Source organism: Tiliqua scincoides, chromosome 3 (genome assembly GCF_035046505.1).
Source record: "Tiliqua scincoides isolate rTilSci1 chromosome 3, rTilSci1.hap2, whole genome shotgun sequence".
Classification (NCBI taxonomy): domain Eukaryota; kingdom Metazoa; phylum Chordata; class Lepidosauria; order Squamata; family Scincidae; genus Tiliqua; species Tiliqua scincoides.
This window is the reverse complement of record NC_089823.1, coordinates 228,949,895-228,967,972: the sequence shown is the minus strand read 5'-3', so window position 1 is coordinate 228,967,972 and position 18,078 is coordinate 228,949,895. Positions and strand designations below refer to the sequence as shown.

General features: G+C 44.6%; 1 pseudogene; it reads right to left on the bottom strand.

Annotated features, from left to right (window-relative positions):
* Positions 1-16,032: 16,032 nt before the first annotated feature.
* Positions 16,033-16,151, bottom strand: LOC136646734 (5S ribosomal RNA; annotated as a pseudogene).
* Between the last annotated feature and the right edge of the window lie 1,927 nt (positions 16,152-18,078).

Below are 18,078 nucleotides of genomic sequence, written 5' to 3'. Positions count from 1 at the left end.
CTGTAAACAGTCACATGTGACTTCCCTCTTCTTTAAACTGAGACACAATTCCTACAATTCTTACTCTGTCCACCATAAAGGGCTCTAGACTTGTGATTCATAAATGGCAGTTCCATTATTATCTGGGAAAACATGTTTGAAATTCTGCCATACTTTAGCTCTCAGAGCACCTTCCACAGCAAATTGTGGAAGTCCTCAGAATTGGGCCAAACGTTAAGACAGGGGAAACATCTTTATCTCTTTCGATTCTTGCAAAGTTATTTTTTAAAGCCATTTCTGCCCAATGTTGCATATATGCAATAGGGATCAAATGTGTACACCTGTGGGCTGGGCAGAGTTGGGTTGATGTTCTTTCCCCATAAGATAATATGTCTATCCATAATAAAAAGTTATACAGACAGGCCCCTGTATCCACGGATCAGGTATCTGCGGTTTCAGTTAATAATAATAATAATAATAATAATAATAATAATAATAATAATAATAATAATAATAATAATAATAATAATAATAATAGTAGTAGTAGTAGTAGTAGTAGTAGTAGTAGTAGTAGTAGTAGTAGTAGTAGTACAGGTATTTATATACCGCCTTTCTAGGTCCTCAGATTTCTCCTCAGACTTTATTCAAGGCGGTTTACATAAGCAGGCTAATTTAAATCCCCGTAGGGATTTTTACAATTGAAAGAAGGCTCTATCTTTCAAGAGCTACAATAATTCAGATGTTTTGTTCTGATCTGGCCTCCATCCTGGCCTCCGCTCAGAGCAGATGGAATAACTCGGCTCAGCTTGTCAGCTGCTTCAAGGTCGCACAGTGCCGGTGGCCTTGAACTGGCGACCTTCGGATGTTATCTTCAGGCAAATGGAGGCTCTACCCTCTAGACTAGACCTCCTGCCCGCAGATATCCGCAGATGCTCTTTCCTGTTAACATTCATTAGTCTCCCTCTTCCTTACCTGTAGTCACATTCTTCAGTTTAATCAAGCAAGTTCTTCAGTTTAAGTAAAAACACCCATGCTGCCATTGCTATAGATAAAACACAAAGGTAGTGTAACAGACGCTGGGGGCAGGGGCCTTCTGTTTACTGTATACAGGCACCCCTTGTATACGTGATTTCCATATCCACGGGGGTTCCATTCTGCCCCCCCCCGGTGTATAGGGGAGCCCACCTGTATATTTATGTGGACATTATCAACATTACAGCGGCTACCTTCGATCACTCAGATATCTAGAGTGGAAACAGGTATCTTTTCTATAGGATTGTAAATAATGGACAATCTATTTCAGGAGCGAGAATGAAAAAGCATCCTTGATTCAGGCAATCAAATATTCACCAGCCTGATTATTCAAATAATTAAGTGCTTCATTTTTCTTGGAGAAGCTGAGAAATCTGAAGTCAAAGCACTGGAAGGGGTATTCAATATTTAGCTCTTTGTCATCCCAGGAGTCATTAGACATTAAGATCAATGTGACAAGATGACAGGGTCGTTTGTGCTAGTCAAACAACACTGAAAGGTTTTCAATTTGATTTTTGACGTTGCTCTGAACTTTCAGGCAGATGTAGCTACTTCTGGTAATGATGGGAAAGTCCAGACCTTCAAGAGGGCTGGCTGTTTGGGCCCGTGACATGGGTAACCATGCTTTGAATAATTTCTTTGACAATAGGCTGTATCCTAACCTGCATATGGAGCACGAGGCATTGGCCATTTTTCACAGAGCAGTGGCGTTACTAGGGGTGTGTGGAGAGTGTGGGCTGCACCGGGTGATTCTAACGGGGGGGTGTCACCAGTACTGGCCAAAGTTTTTAGATATTGGTATTTTCGAGTAATACCATCATGTTATAAATCACTCAATGTGTAATTTCATGCAAAATGCAATGAAACAAACCTTGTCAAAATATCTCTATCAAAAGTTATAGCCAAAAAACCAGTGGTGGCAGAGCATTGGTGCATCACCATGCCCACTGCCCAGGGCATTGGTCCACCCACTGCATGGGAGGTGGTCCATCATGGGGGTGACATGCTGGCCTCCCACACTGGATGACACAAACCCTAGTGGCACCACCGTCACAGAGTATTCAAATAGGTGATTCTTCCCACTTCCAATATGAAGTGGTACAATCCCTTCTACCACCTCTACCACCTGACTCATATTAAGCACTGTGCGTGTATTGACTGAGCCTGAGTGTGGACCCTAGATCCTTTCTCAGTGCCTGGAATCCTCCAAAACACATAGGTAGAGGTGTTCGCTTTGCTGGATAAATGATAAAAACAAGGGTTACTTTTCATGTTTTTTTGTAGTATCTTTGCATATTTTGGGCATTAGAATTCTTTGAATATGAATTTAAATTGCGAAATGAAGCAAAGAAAACATTTTGCATTTTAATACAAGTTTTTCAAAGCAATAAAACTATTTTCAAGTACCCATACATATAGGGGTTTCAAGGCAGACAAGCACAAATTCCAAGGCAGACATGTTGATGTGTAATGAACTCCATGATGACTAAAAACTTGAAATCCGTTGGTAGACCAGCTGGACATCTAACTGACAGCCCAATCCTAACTAAACCCCTGCACTGTAATGCAACAGCGATGGTGTGTATGCTGCATCCCACAGAGAAATTTTGGCTGCTGGAGATCTCCTCGGGGTAAGGGGACACTTGTCCCCTTGCCCCAGGGTAAGTTCCAGCAGCCACTATGGGTCAATTTAGACCTGTGCTAGCGCAATTGCTGGTGCAGGTTCGAGTTTAGGCATGCAGGTGGATCAGGCCAGGTTAGTGGATAGGATACGGCAAACGCCAGCACCATCGATCCCGCCCCTTCCCGGGCCCGATCCACCCATCTACACCTGTTGCTGCCCTTTCTCGCCCTGTTCCACCCCCTCCCTGGCCTCCCCGGCCCCTAAGCCAGGCATACCCACTCCAGCAGGCATCCTCTGCTGGCACATGTGGAAAAGCTCCAGCCTTCCTATCAGAGCACCAACTAGTCGCAAAATGTCTTACAGTGGTTTTGCGCCAACTGAACACGTGTTTTGTCATTGCAGAAAAAGGATAGAATTGGGCTGCGAATCAATCAGAAGATTCACTAGCTGAAGTTATATACAATTTCATAGTTATATACAGCATGTTGTGTGTGGGGGGAGGCACACGCAACTTCAGCCATTAAATCTTCAGACAGTCATTGTGACATCTCATCAGGAGCTCTTACTGTAACCAGCACTTATTCCTCCTTACAGGGGGTAATTTTGCCCCAGGGATGTTAGTGGGTGATATCTGTTTCAGTGGCAGATGTTTGCATGATACTACCTCATCCGATACGAACAAAACTAGGCACAATGGCAATTTGTATTCAGTGAGAACCCGGCAACATGAATAGAAGTGGCACAGCCTGGCCTCATTTTTCCCTACAGTGTTGAGGCAGTAGTTTTCACAGCCCCGTGTACACTAATGCAGGAATAAATGCTCAGCACATTATTGTTGTAACATTCAAATGCCGAGTGCTTCGGCATTAACATCTGACAAGCCAGCTGTCATCTTTCCAAAAATACTTGCTGTCTAACGATGGTGGCACTTGCTAGGACGGTGACTGTTTTCAAACCAGGGGAAGGAATTCTGCTCTGGGGCATTTTGACAGGGTGATAGCTGTTGGAGTGACAGATGGGGTTTTTTTGGTGTGTTTTTTGCTCAGCTCTCAGATGTTTGCAAGGCCTGTGCTCATGTTTCGGAAGAGGCCGTGCTAAACAGTTTGCTGCGTGTCCGGAGTTGGTGTTTAGGTTTGAAGGGCTTCCTTATGTTTGACTGGAGATCTAAGCCAGGGGAACAGAAAGCAGGACAAAGATGGTGTCTCGACAAAAAAAAAACAACAACCCAAAGAAACAAAAACAACTTTCTTCTCTTAAGAGCTCTGCACATAATTTCTGTCATGCATTAAGTGTTGGCTATGATGTTTTCACAACTGGGGCCATCTGTAGGATGACTAGAGGGAGCAAGCAACTGAAAATGGAGGCTTGTAGGAACATAGGAACCCAAGAATTGCCTTGTTGAATAAGAGCAAAGGTTCATCTAACCCAGCAACCTCTCTCTCCATCATTAGTCAGTCCAATGCATCTCTCGCAGTTTTCCAACAGTGCTTTTTGTACAGTAAGTCCTCGCTTAGAGTCATTTTGTCACAGTCACTTTGTCATAAAGTTGATGAGGAAAAAATAATTCCAGGCCACTGTCTGTGCGGAGTTTGCACATTCTCCTCACATCTGTGTGGGTTTTACCCCCAAGCCCCCCAAATGACCACACGAGAAAGCTCACGTTTATTTCAATGCTTAATATTAGAAGTGTTTTGGGTGTCTTTTTAGAAGTTTGATGGTGTTTTTATGACCAGAAATATTATGCTGTAGGAATGTAACCATTGTTTACATATATCAATCAGCCTATGGTAAGATTGGTTTCTCGATAGAAACCAGGGCAGGAGGTCTGGTCTAGAGGGTTGAGCCTCCATTTGCCTGAAGATAACATCCGAAGGTCGCCAGTTCGAGGCCACCGGCACCGTGCGACCTTGAAGCAGCTGACAAGCTGAGCCAAGCTATTCCATCTGCTCTGAGCGTGGGAGGATGGAGGCCAGAATGTGCGACCAGATCAAGAAAGAAACATCTGAATGTTGTGGTTTCTTGAAAGATAGAAACCTTCTTTCAAATTGTAAAAATCCCTACGGGGATTTAAATTGCCTGCCTATGTAAACTGCCTTGAATAAAGTCTAAGGAGAAATCTGAGGACCAAGAAAGGCGGTATAGAAATACCTGCATTATTATTATTATTATTATTATTATTATTATTATTATTATTATTATTATTGAAGTCATTTCGCTTAAAGTTGCGGTTTCCAAGAACCTATCAGCAACTTTAAGTGAGAATTTGCTGTATTTTCTTTGTAACAAGGTACATAGCATTGTCAGTATTACAGAAAGGTGTATCCCATCATTATGCAGAGTCAAACACGTGAGGTTAAAAAAATCTGAGGACAGCACATGTGCAGGGTGACCTGATGTCCTCTTTTTCCAGGATATTTATTTATTTATTTATTTATTTATAGGATTTTTATCCTGTCTTTCTCTCACACCAAAGGGGATTCAAGGCAGCTCACGATATCAACATAAAATAAAACAATTGAAACATTAAAAACAATCAAAGCACCCAGGATCACCACAATTAAAATACAGCTCATTAAAAAAAAATCAGCTCTCCGTGGCAGTTAAAAGCCTTCATAAATAAGTAGGTCTTGAGGCCTCGCCCAAAGTTCTCCAAAGAGGGAACTGTTCTTAATTCCAGGGGAAGGGAATTCCATAAACAAGGTGCCACCACTGAGAAGCCCTTATTTCTGGCTGCCACCCCTTTACCTCTAATGGCGGTGGCATAGTCAGAAGGGCCCTCTCAGGGCCTGAGAGGACGGGTAGGATTATATGGACGAAGGCAGTCCTTCAAATACCCTGGACACGAATCATATAGGACTTTAAAAGTCAAAACTGGCACTTTGAATTCAGCCTGGAAATAAACCGTCAGCAGTGGCTTCATGGGCAGCCGTGTTCTGCACTAGTTGCAATTTCCGAACCATCTTCAGAAGCAGCCCCGTGTAGAGTGCATTACAGTAATCTAATCTGGAAGTCACTAGGGCATGGGTCACCATGGCCAGATCTGAGTGACTCAGGTATGGTCGCAGCTGGGAAATCCGCTGAAGCTAACCCTAAGCTCCCCTAACGACAGCTGCTACCTGGGACTCCAGGAGCAACATGTCCTCTTTTTTAGCCTCATGTCCTGGAAAAGAACTTAAATGTCCTCCTTTTTCCTGTGAGTGGGACTTGGCAGGCAGCACATAGCCTTCTTGTAATTGATAAACTATATGTAATAAATTATATGTAATATAGTTTTAAATTTAATAATAATATAGTGTTTAAATTACTTACTTAAATCAATATGCAAGTATTTCTAGCTTTTATTTTGTCATGTCCTACTTTTTTGGATGTCCTACGTTTTGGGGTGTCTTGTCCTCTTTTGTGGTTATGATATCTGGTCACCCTGCACATGTGATCCTTTTCATGGGATCTTCTTGATGTTTGCCTCAGCAAAATGGGACACATTTATCTCCTCACTTAAGAACAATAATAATAACTAGGTATTTATATACTGCCTTTCTGGTCATCGGATTATTCCTCTGACTTTATTCAAGGTGGTTTACATAGGCAGGTGTTTCTAAATCCCTCAAGGGGACTTTTACAATCATGGAGATTCTCTCTTTCAAGAACCAACAACATTTCAGAAAGGATCTTCCTGGTTTGGTCTCACTTCTGGCCTCCAGTTCTCCCACGCAGGCTGACAAGCAGCTCCATCTCTCACATGGTGGGCAACCAAGACGCTTCTTGCTCATACCAAGGGCAGGTAGAATCACTCAGCTGGGCTTGTCAGCTGCTTCAAGATCTCGCCATTCTCAGCTGTTCAGGGAGCTGCCAGTGTCCTCGAACTGGCGACCTTCTGATGTTATCTTTGGGCTAACAGAGGCTCTAGACCAGACCTCCTGCCCTGCACCCTTCCGCCAATATTGGTGAAGAACAGCACCCTTCTGCCAGTTTCTGTTCCCAGATGTGTATGGATGACAAGTGAGGATACACTTCTCAGGCCCTTGAATGCTTGTGCCATAATGCATGCATTTGTCTTTTGCTGTCTCCGGATTCTTTCTTGTTTCTATTGATGTATAGGGTACTTTTCAAGGTAACAGAGATAATATTAAATTATTTATTTTAAACTATTTCTTCTCCTGCCCTTGTTGCTAAAGGCAATGTGGGATTGATTGGCTGACACGCGATGGACTCACAAAGGTGCACAATCGAGAAAGAAAACAACAGGAAAAGAGCAAAATCATAAAAGCCACTGTGATAAAGGCAAAAAGTCAAGAGAGGGCCTTGCCCTGGTTCGAATGAAGAAGTGATGGGAAGAGGGATTGTGGGGTGCACATCACTCCTGGAGGGGTATTGGCAGGGGCAGTGAGTCCTCCTAGAGCAATGTTTCTCAAACTGTGGGTCAGGACCCACTAGGTGGGTTATGGGCCAAATTCAAGTGGGTCCCCATGCATTTCAATATTTTATTTTTAATATATTAGACTTGATGTTACTATGGCATATGACTGCATTTGGGGAAATGTTACAGATCTCTACTTTTAACAGGCTACTCTGTATATGCTTTTAGCAATGATAGTCAGTGGGACTTACTCCTGGGTAAGTATGGGTAGGATTGCAGCCTAGGATTGTTTAAAATTTTCCTGCTGGATGATGTCACTTCCGGTTATGACATCACTTCCGGTGGGTCCTGACAAATTCTCATTCTGAAAAGTGGGTCCTGGTGCTAAATGTGTGAGAACCACCGTCCTAGAGAATTTCTTAAGCAAAAGGAAGGGCTAAATGGGACCAGGATTGATCAATGATTTTCTTGGTTAAAAACTTTCTGGCCCCTCATGAATCATAAAAAATGTGTTTTTAATATTGTACCGCTTTTATGTTTTTGCATTGTTAGCTGCCCTGATTCCTCTTCAGTGTGGGAGAAAGGAGGGAGAAAAATCCTGCAAGTAAAATAAAAATAAAAATGATAAACAAATCAAGTGGAAGTGCACTGCCTCTGAATGGGTCTCATAGTTGTTGACTGGCCTGTCTTCCATGACACTGATAAAGCTTTTGAAAGTTTTTCTGTTTTAATGGCCAAGAGAACAAGTATGGATTGTGGGGGGCTGGTTGAGCGATGAAGGGCATCCCAACCCAAACTAAATTGTCTGCTGGCAAAATGTGCATTCTGCCAGAATAACTGGCAGGACTGAGGCATAGGTGCCTGGATTCTGCTGAATGCAATCACTGGCAGCATGCATGTGGGCTGGTGGCACTACCTGTTGGTACTATGTGAGGTGAAGTGGGGGTGAGTGGTAGGAGAAATGGGGATGGGAGGGAATGGAACCAGGGAGTTTCTGGAGGGAAGGGGGTGGAAAGAGGGAGGCAAAGGGAAAGAGGGAGAAGGCGAATTCAGCAACACCAGCATGCAGTAGAATCCTACACCTCCCCCTCCCTTTCAATCACTGTTACAAGTTCAGTCCTACACCAGCAAAAATTTACTTATCCTGAGGATAGTGGTGTAGCTAGAGGGGCTGCAAAGCACTAAGCTTTGCAGGTGCCTGAATGCGCTGTGCAAGGGGCCCCTCCCCTTCAGAGTCATTCCCGGTGGTGGGAGCAAAACAGAGGTCAATCCTTCCATTTTGCTCCCTCTGCCTGGAATGGTTCATAAGGGGAGGGGGACAGCCACTTGCATGCCATGGTGAGATTCCTTGCAAAGCTTAGTGCTTTGCACCCCATCTAGGTATGCCACTGCCCTAAGGAGACCTCTCCAACTGCCTCTACACTTTAGAACATGCCATGTCTCTCGGCTCACCTGGCTGCCTAGAAAATCTGTAACTGGCACAAGTCCAAGGAAACCCATTGGCAAACAGAAGACTGATGGAGGGGTAAGGGGAAATAATTCCCTTCCCCTCCCCCAGCTGGATACAGTGTGCACCTTTTTGGTACAGCTACATCGATGGGGGGGGGAAAGGATAGGATTGATCTCTTAATTTATTAACTTAACTAAAGATTACAGTCATATTTAAGATATTTTAAACACGTATTCCTAGAATGAATTCACTGAAATGATCCAGCATATGTTTTTTTCACCCTCTTGGTGTCACTGCAGGGTAGACTTGAGACCTCCAGACAGTTTTATCAGTGCCTTTCAAAGCTCAGTGGAAATGCTATGGAAAAAAAAAATGCTGTGCAGGATGGGGTGTGATTACGGTGACAGGCCTGCAAAGTTACACCCCATGGGATTGTGCCAGCACTGCAGTCCGCCCAAGATATTGCACCAGTGGCCATTATTAACAGATCAAGTGTAGCAGTACCGTTTGCAGCTGTTGCAATGCATTGAAATGGACAGAAAGGGATTTGCTAGTGGGTGAGAGGTGTCAAGCCATGATGACTCACCTATGTGCTCTCTGACAAGTACTGCACCTTCTTCAGAATCAGCTATGCTGGCAACCCTTCACTTCTGGTATTCAGCAGTGACCTTTTAGAATGAGATTGCTTCTTAAAACATGAAAACCGTGTGGGCTCTATCTAACTAAGGGCAGAACTCCTGCTCTGTGTCCCATTATGAACTCTGAGATGAACTGAAAGCACCTTTTTGATCATATCATCTCAACACAGCATCTGCGTTTGAACTCTGTGACACAATTTCCACTCTTATATTTTTAACAAATGTCTAATGTGGTGTCTAATACCCATTGGTAATACCAAAACAAATACATTGAAAATGAACAGATAATAAATTCAAATAGCAGAAGAACAGAGAAATAAACATAGTATCAAGCCAAAAACATAGTATCAAGCCAAAAACTGCTAGAGTTTTGCTGTCATCACGGTCTCTGTGTCAACAACACGTTCTTCAACACAAAGCCCCAACATAGAGTCTCTTGGAGACATCCAAGATCAAAGCACTGGCACCAGCTCGACCTGATCCTCACCAGACGCTCCAGCCTTCCCAGCATCAAGATCACACGCAGTTATCATGGTGCTGCCTGCGACACTGACCACTCCCTGGTGTGCAGCAGAGTGAAACTGCAAACAAAGCGACTGTATCACACGAAAAAGGAAGGAAGACCTCGCATTGATACCAGCAAGACCCGGGATCAGAGAAGAGTGGAGGAATTTGCACAAGCGCTTGAGGAATCTCTTCCAGGCCCGGCCGACGCAAACGCATCCAACAGATGGGAACATTTCAAGAATACCGTTTACAACACCGCCTTGTCCATATTCGGCAAGAAGACCAACAAGGCGGCAGACTGGTTTGAAGCCCACTCTGAGGAGTTGACACCAGTCATTGAGGAAAAGAGGAGAGCTCAAGCAGCATACAAGGCCTGTCCCAGTGAGCGCAACCTGCAGGTCCTCCGAACTGCTCGCAGCAAAGTCCAACAGACTGCCAGGAGATGTGCTAACGACTACTGGCTCCAGCTCTGTTCCGAGATACAGATAGCAGCTGACACGGGCAACATCAAGGGGATGTATGATGGTATCAAGCAGGCCCTAGGTCCAACACAGAGGAAAATTGCCCCTCTGAAGTCTGCCACAGGCGAGGTCATCCAGGATCGGGCGCAGCAGATGGAACGCTGGGTGCAGCACTACTCTGAGCTATATTCCAGAGAAAATGTAGTCACCGAAGAAGCACTGAACAACATTGAGTGCCTGCCTGTGCTGGAAGAGCTTGACAGTGAACCAACCCTAGAAGAACTTCACGTGGCCCTGGACTCCCTTGCCTTTGGCAAGGCACCTGGAAAAGACAGCATCCCTGCTGAAGTCCTAAAATGCTGCAAAGAGATCATCGTCACTGAGCTGCATGAAATCCTCTGTCTCTGCTGGAGAGAAGGTGGAGTACCTCAAGACATGAGGGATGCAAACATCATCACGCTGTACAAGAACAAAGGTGACAGGGGTGACTGCAACAACTACCGCGGCATCTCTCTCCTTAGCGTTGTAGGAAAGCTGTTTGCCCGAGTTGTACTAAAGAGGCTCCAGGTACTTGCAGAGAGCGTCTATCCAGAATCGCAGTGTGGATTCCGAGCCAACAGGTCCACCACTGATATGGTATTCTCCCTTAGACAACTGCAGGAGAAATGCAGGGAACAAAAACAGCCACTCTTTATAGCCTTCATAGATATCACAAAGGTTTTCAACCTGGTCAGCAGAGATGGCCTCTTCAAGATTCTCCCCAAGATTGGATGTCCACCCAGGCTCCTCAGCATCATCAGATCTTTCCACAAGGACATGAAGGGCACTGTTGTCTTCGATGGCTCCACATCAGACCCTTTTGACATCCAAACCGGAGTGAAGCAGGGCTGTGTTCTTGCACCAACCTTGTTTGGGATTTTCTTCGCTGTCCTGCTGAAGCAGGCCTTTGGAACTGCAACAGAAGGCATCTATCTCCGGACCAGATCAGACGGAAAGCTCTTCAACCTCTCCAGACTGAGAGCAAAATCCAAAGTCCAGCTGAAATGTCTGCGTGACTTCCTCTTTGCCGATGATGCAGCTGTCACTACCCACTCTGCCAAAGATCTCCAGCAGCTCATGGATCGTTTTAGCAAGGCCTGCCAAGATTTTGGACTGACAATCAGCCTGAAGAAAACACAGGTCATGGTTCAGGATGTGGACTCACCTCCCTGCATTACAATCTCTGAGCATGAACTGGAGGTTGTCCATGACTTTGTGTACCTTGGCTCAACGATCTCCGACACTCTTTCTCTCGATACCGAGCTAAACAAGCGCATCGGTAAAGCAGCTACCACGTTTTCCAGACTCACAAAGAGAGTCTGGTCCAACAAGAAGCTGACGGAACATACCAAGATCCAGGTCTACAGAGCTTGCGTCCTGAGTACACTTCTGTACTGCAGCGAGTCATGGACTCTTCGCTCACAACAGGAGAGGAAACTGAGCGCTTTCCACATGCGCTGCCTCCGACGCATCCTCGGCATCACCTGGCAGGACAAAGTTCCAAACAACACAGTCCTGGAACGTGCTGGAATCCCTAGCATGTATTCACTGCTGAAACAGAGACGCCTGCGTTGGCTTGGTCATGTCGTGAGAATGGATGATGGCCGGATCCCAAAGGATATCCTCTATAGAGAACTCGTGCAAGGAAAGCGCCCTACAGGTAGATCACAGCTGCGATACAAGGACATCTGCAAGAGGGATCTGAAGGCCTTAGGGATGGACCTCAACAAGTGGGAAACCCTGGCCTCTGAGCGGCCCGCTTGGAGGCAGGCTGTGCAGCATGGCCTTTCCCAGTTTGAAGAGACACTTTGCGAACAGTCTGAGGCTAAGAGGCAAAGAAGGAAGGCCCATAGCCAGGGAGACAGACCAGGGACAGACTGCACTTGCTCCCGGTGTGGAAGGGATTGTCACTCCCGGGTTGGCCTTTTCAGCCACACTAGACGCTGTGCCAGAACCACCTTTCAGAGCGCAATACCATAGTCTTTCGAGACTGAAGGTTGCCAATACAATTTTTAACAAATGTCTAATGTGGTGTCTAATACCCATTGGTAATACCAAAACAAATACATTGAAAATGAACAGATAATAAATTCAAATAGCAGAAGAACAGAGAAATAAACATAGTATCAAGCCAAAAACAAAGCACCAGATGAAAACAGCTTCTACAAAGTTCCCAGCAGACAAAGCTTGGTAAAAAAAATTTTTAAAAAGTATTAATATGGTACCAGAGTGTTAATAAAGAAAGGATGACAAGGAACCTTCTGGGAAGGATACTTCAGAAGTGGGGCACCACCTCTGAAAAGTCATTTCTGGGTTACCACCTGCCATACCCTTGAAGGAAGGGGCACCTGAAGACAAGCCATTAACAAGTAGTGTCCAGGCGGATTCATAGAAAGCAGCTGGTCCTTCTATATTATATGCTTGTACAATCAAGCTAAGTAAATAGTTATAATTTGACCCCCAAAACAGAGGACAAATGAGGATTGCATATTGATAAAGCTAAGCAGCCTCAATGCCTGGATGAAAGGTGGCACGATTCAGAATGCTGCCCTATGCTGCCTTTGCATAACTTAAAAAAACAAAACAAAACAGCAGCAGCTACACACCCTCCTTGTGTGGTTTCTTCATTTGCAGAAGTGTAAGACTTCTGATTTGATTTCAGGGACTATGTAAATAAAGGTGCTCCTTTGTTTGTGTGATACCTGTAAATCAAACAGGAAGTCTGCATTTTTGCATTTGAAGAAACTGCACCTGGAGAAAGGTTAGGAGATGGGTGCTCCACTTTCTGATTCCTTTTACCAGGCAGATAGCAGATCAGTGTGGGTTGCACTCACAGCAGGCTGGAGGTAGTTGATGGTGGTGGCAGACTTAGGGAGAAGGGCACAGAAAATCAACTGTCCCTTCACCACCACCACCTGCAATCTGTCACTGATGCAACCCACATCCCCTGGCCTAGTGGTTAGGCTGCTCCTGCCCCTTGTAAAAAGTGAAATATAGTCTGGTACTCTGCCTTATAACTCAGCTAAGATGTACTTGAGAGGGATGAGTCTGAAAGGTGCTTGCATATCCCCAGTGGTGTCACTAGGGTTCGCGTCACCCGGTGCGGGATGCCAGCATGTCACCCCCCCATGCAGTGGGCGGGGCAACACCCCAGGTGGTGGCTGTGGTGATGTACCATCACTCCACCCCCACTGGTTTTTGGGCTGTACTTTTTCATAGAACAAAGATAGAACACATTATGCATGAAATTACACATTGATTGATCTATAACATGATGGTATCATTCTTCCAAACTGTGATTTTAGTGATTTTGGTCACTAGTGGTGTCACACACACCCCAAGGGCGTCAACTTACTAATACCTTATTGCAGCAGCTCTCAAACTTTTAGCACTGGGACCCACTTTTCAGAATGACAATCTGTCCAAGACCCACCAGAAGTGATGTCATGGTGGAAGTGACATCATCAGGCAAATTAAAATAAATAAGTATAAATAATTAAAGTAAAACAAATAATTAAATAAGCAGAATCCAGCCCTGTTCCACCAAGTGAATTTCCTCTGTAGCGTGCCTGCAATAACACTCCCCCTCCAAAACCAGTAAGGTTGTCAGCCCTACCCAGTGCCCAGTTTAATTTAAGAATTACTGTTTAAACCAGATCACTGTCAGGATCCACCTGGCTTTGCAAGTCTCAAAAAAGTTCACCTTATCAGCTGAAAAATCTGTTTCGATCCTTTTTAGTGGGGGGGGGGGAGGCTGCCTTCTGGAGCACTTGTTTAGCTCCAGGTGCATAGGATCAGGGCCATTCTGGTAGCCTTGCACTCTCCTTCACCTGATCTTCCACACCAGCCAAGGTACGTTTGCTTACTAGTGAGTAAATTCAACCATGAGGCTTAGTTTCGCTTTCCATAGGGCTCAATACATTCATCTGCTTGGATAGAGGGACTTCCTTCTCAGGTGTTTTTGGGAGCTGCATTCATTGATCAGGACCATTCTGGTGTTGTTGGATTCTTCTCAGCCTGCCCTTTTCCGACGGACTAAGGCAAATTCTCCTACCTGCAAGTAAACGCGCGATATGGCTCACTTTCACTTTCCATAGGGATCCATGCATTTTTTTGTTCACCAGTTTTTTGACCATAACTTTTGACAGAAAGGAGATATTTCACTCTGGTTTATTGCATTGCATTCCGTTTGAAATTCTGCATCCAATAGTACTCGTATATAATATGATGGAGTTACTCCTAAGCACCACGATTTTAGTGTGTCACCCCCCAGTGCGCGTCACCCCCCAAGTGCGCGTCACCCAATGTGGACCGCACCCCCCTTGCGACGCCACTGCATATCACTCAACAGTACCATCAGAGATAAGGCAAACTCCCCACCCCACCCCACCCCACCCCTGTCAGGTTCAGAACTGCGTTTGGAACTATTTTCCTTAAAACTCAGAAAATAGCCTGGTTTACTTCCAGTCCAAATAGTAACTCATCTTGCCCTATAATGTCACTGGCAGTGGATCCCTTCCTTTCCCTTTCTCACCCCTACCTGCCCTGAAGGGATGGCAGAAGATAAGAAAGTCTCTTCTTGTACTCTTTTGAAGCTTGGCACTCTGCTGCTGCTGCAATCTAGACACCAGGAGAACCGGGAAAGTCAGTTTTCCCAGAGCTGCCAACTTTCTGATACGGAGACAGAACATTGGTACATTTAGCTTCAGTGTTGTCAAAACTGATTTCTAGTAGCACAATGGGGCTTTCAGATAGGAATTATCTGCCCTACCTGGAGATGCCAAGGATTGAACCTGGGACTTTCTGTGTGCAAAGCAGGAGCTCTACCACTGAGCTATCATCATTTCCTAAGTGGAAGGGAGAACTTTGCCTAGCCTGAAATAAAGGCTATACTTTTGGAAATTTACGTCTTATGGGGAACATTGCAAGTCTACCACATTCAAATTTCTGAACCAGGAAATACGAAGTTCATTGATGTCACAATTCCCCACAATTCTCTAGGCAGGACTATATCAGTGAGTGGGAGCTCTCTAATATTTTGGGGCTGCTTGTGTATAGAACACAAAATATGACCCAATGAGTTCTTTGCATTTGCTCTTCTCGTAGACACTTGCAAAAGTATTTAGTCGAAAGGTGATCTGCGGGCCTTCTGTAATCTTTCAATTAGAGCAGTAGCAACATTTGGAAAGAAGAATAGCTTTTCAATTTCTGGAGGGCGGTCTAAATAAATTGCCACTTGTCAAAGGGCCAGGTTGCACGTGGTGATTTTCTGACATTCAGATGCTTTTTTGTCCGTTTCGGGGAGGAAATTGGAATTCAGTTAGAGTTATCCTACTGGAATTTTAAATAGTCTCTGAGAGTTTCAGTCTCTCCTGCTTGGCATTTTCCTCTGACTTACAGCTCGAGAAACAGCAGGCATCTCTCATATAGCCTTTCTCTTCCTTTCAGATGATTTGTCAGCCTTAGAGGTCATTTGAAGATTCTACCTGGTGGATTTTTCTAAGAACTTTTTGTTCTTGAAAAGACAATGTGTATTCTTTGGATGGTTTATAGCTTGTCAGTTAACAGATTCTTTCAAAGAGGGAGACGGAAGTAGTAGAACAGATTCTGGGCACACCATCCCAGGTAACAATCATCCCTTCCTTCTCCTTGCTATTTCCCTCATTGACAAAATATACAGAGAAATTCTATGCAGAGGGTACACTCAGAGATGCGTATCCATTGAATTCAATGGAACTTACACCCAGGTAAGCGTGTATAGGACTGCAACCTTTGATTGTAAGCTCTTGTGGGCAGAGAGTTTTTTATGGTACTGGTGGGGCACTACGGTAAACTTTAGGCAAGTTAATATATCTCAGAGTCAGGACACCTTCCTGACTGCAATATTGGGATATTGACATAGCTTGTTGGTTTGGCAACCTTCAGTCTCAAAAGACTATGGTATAAACCTACAGCACCTGGTATTCCCAAGCGGTCTCCCATCCAAGTACTAACCAGGCCTGACCCTGCTTAGCTTCTGAGATCAGACAAGATCAGGCATTACAGTGCTGGTATGATGGTTATTTAAATAGTCTATGCATAACAATAACAGTAACAGCTAGCTGTTACAGGTATAACCTAATTATCCACAGATTTTTCACCTGTGGTTTTTTCTCAATGTGATGAGAAGGGCCCTTTAAATTAAAGGAAAAAAGTTGTTTGACAATAGCCTTGTTAATGCGAGAGAGGGCAGCAGGCTGACAATCTATCAATCATTCTCTCTCCAGGCCCTTAGAACTGCTTCACTCCAAGGCAAGCAACCCCTCCCATCCCTGAGCATGTGAAAGAAAGATAATCACTTTGCATTCTTTCCCAGTGCTGCGCTCTGGGTGAAGGGAGGGGTTGCTGGCTCATAGTGAAGCCTTTCTAAGTGCCTGGAGAGAGAATGATTGATGGATTGTCTGCCTAATGACTCTAACTTACATCACAAAGGTCAGCAAGGCTGTTTTTAAATCACTTGCAAAGGGACATTGTTTTTTAAATGGATTTGCTTTAATGCGATTTTTGCCATACATGTGGGTTCTAGGAATGGAACCCTCGCAGGTAACAACCTGTACTAACTTTTACTAGGGGTGGAATGGGGCAGAAAGCAGGTGGAACAGGGAGGAGATGGGAGCAGGGAAGAGGGTGGATCGGGTCTGAGAAGGGGGCAGATTCAACAGCAGTAGCACCTGTCAAATCCTAACCCACTTCCCGGGCCTGATCCACCTTCACAGAATTACACAGACTTGCACCCGCAATATCTCTGGAACAGGTTTGAGTTGATTCATAAGGGCTTACCCTGGGCAAAGAGAACAAATGTAGGCCGAAACTCCCTTGCAGGATGCAGCAGACTCCATGTTGACGCCCCTGCATCGCTGTGCAGGGAGTTAGGTAGGATTAGGCTATTCTATTCTCCTGTTTTTAAAAGAAGTTTACGTTCCATTCCCTGTCCAGAGTCCTTGTGTTATTTCTGTGTCTGTTTTGTTAGATGTATTTTTCAACGGTATAGAGTTGGAGCCCAGAGCCTCCAGGCTCCCTTTAGTACAAACTCCTTAACTGATCTAACACTGTCTTTGGATACATCTGCCTTTGATTCCCCTTCTCCAAAGATTGGTGCTGTATAAGGTATATTACAATCATCTTGGATGAACTGGCGGTGAATAAACCAGGCTCTTGAAGACCTGCCTCTGAATGACAGAGCCAACCCAGTGCAGCATCTCTGCATCTCATCTTGGTTTCTTGAGTCTTCACTTCTCCCACTCCCCCCACTGTGGTCCCCCCACTGTGGTCCCCCTTGAGTCAACTCAAACCTTCTTTTCCCTTCCAGCCTTCCTGCCCCTTATGTAATCTAATTCCCATAAATCAGTGTTTCTCAAACTGTGGGTCAGAACCCACCGCCATAAAAGTTAACATCCCTCCATGGGCAACCAAGCTTTCCCCTCACCTGTGTCACCCTCCTTCCATTCTGTTTTGTGCCTGCACATTCCCTTACCCTGTCAGAAACTTGGGTTTTTTTCCCCTGAACCCTTTCTCCATAGCAACTAATATCATCTAGGTTCTAGCTGTATCAGTATGTATGTTAGCTTGATATTTTATTGCATTTTTTTCTTGCTTTCTCCTCCCTTGGTGGTATATTTATCCCCACAGTAAATTTTACTGCATTGCACCTTTATCTATGCCTCTCTTCTCATTATTACATACCAAGTGTCATTGTGATATGGCATAAGCTAGCTGCAAAAAGTCCCCAGCACATGCGTTTCAGTTTCCACTGTGCACATATTTCATGTATCTTAGATCATGTCCAGAAATAAACAATGTGGTGACTGTGTTCAATTTGGTTTCAGAATCCTGAAATTCAGAAGTTGACTAAGTTCAATTTGATGGGCCTTTTTAATTTTTGCTGATCAAAAATTGTACGAATGTCTGGAACTTTTTAAGCAATAGATGTATCTGCCCTCCAATGTGAAGAT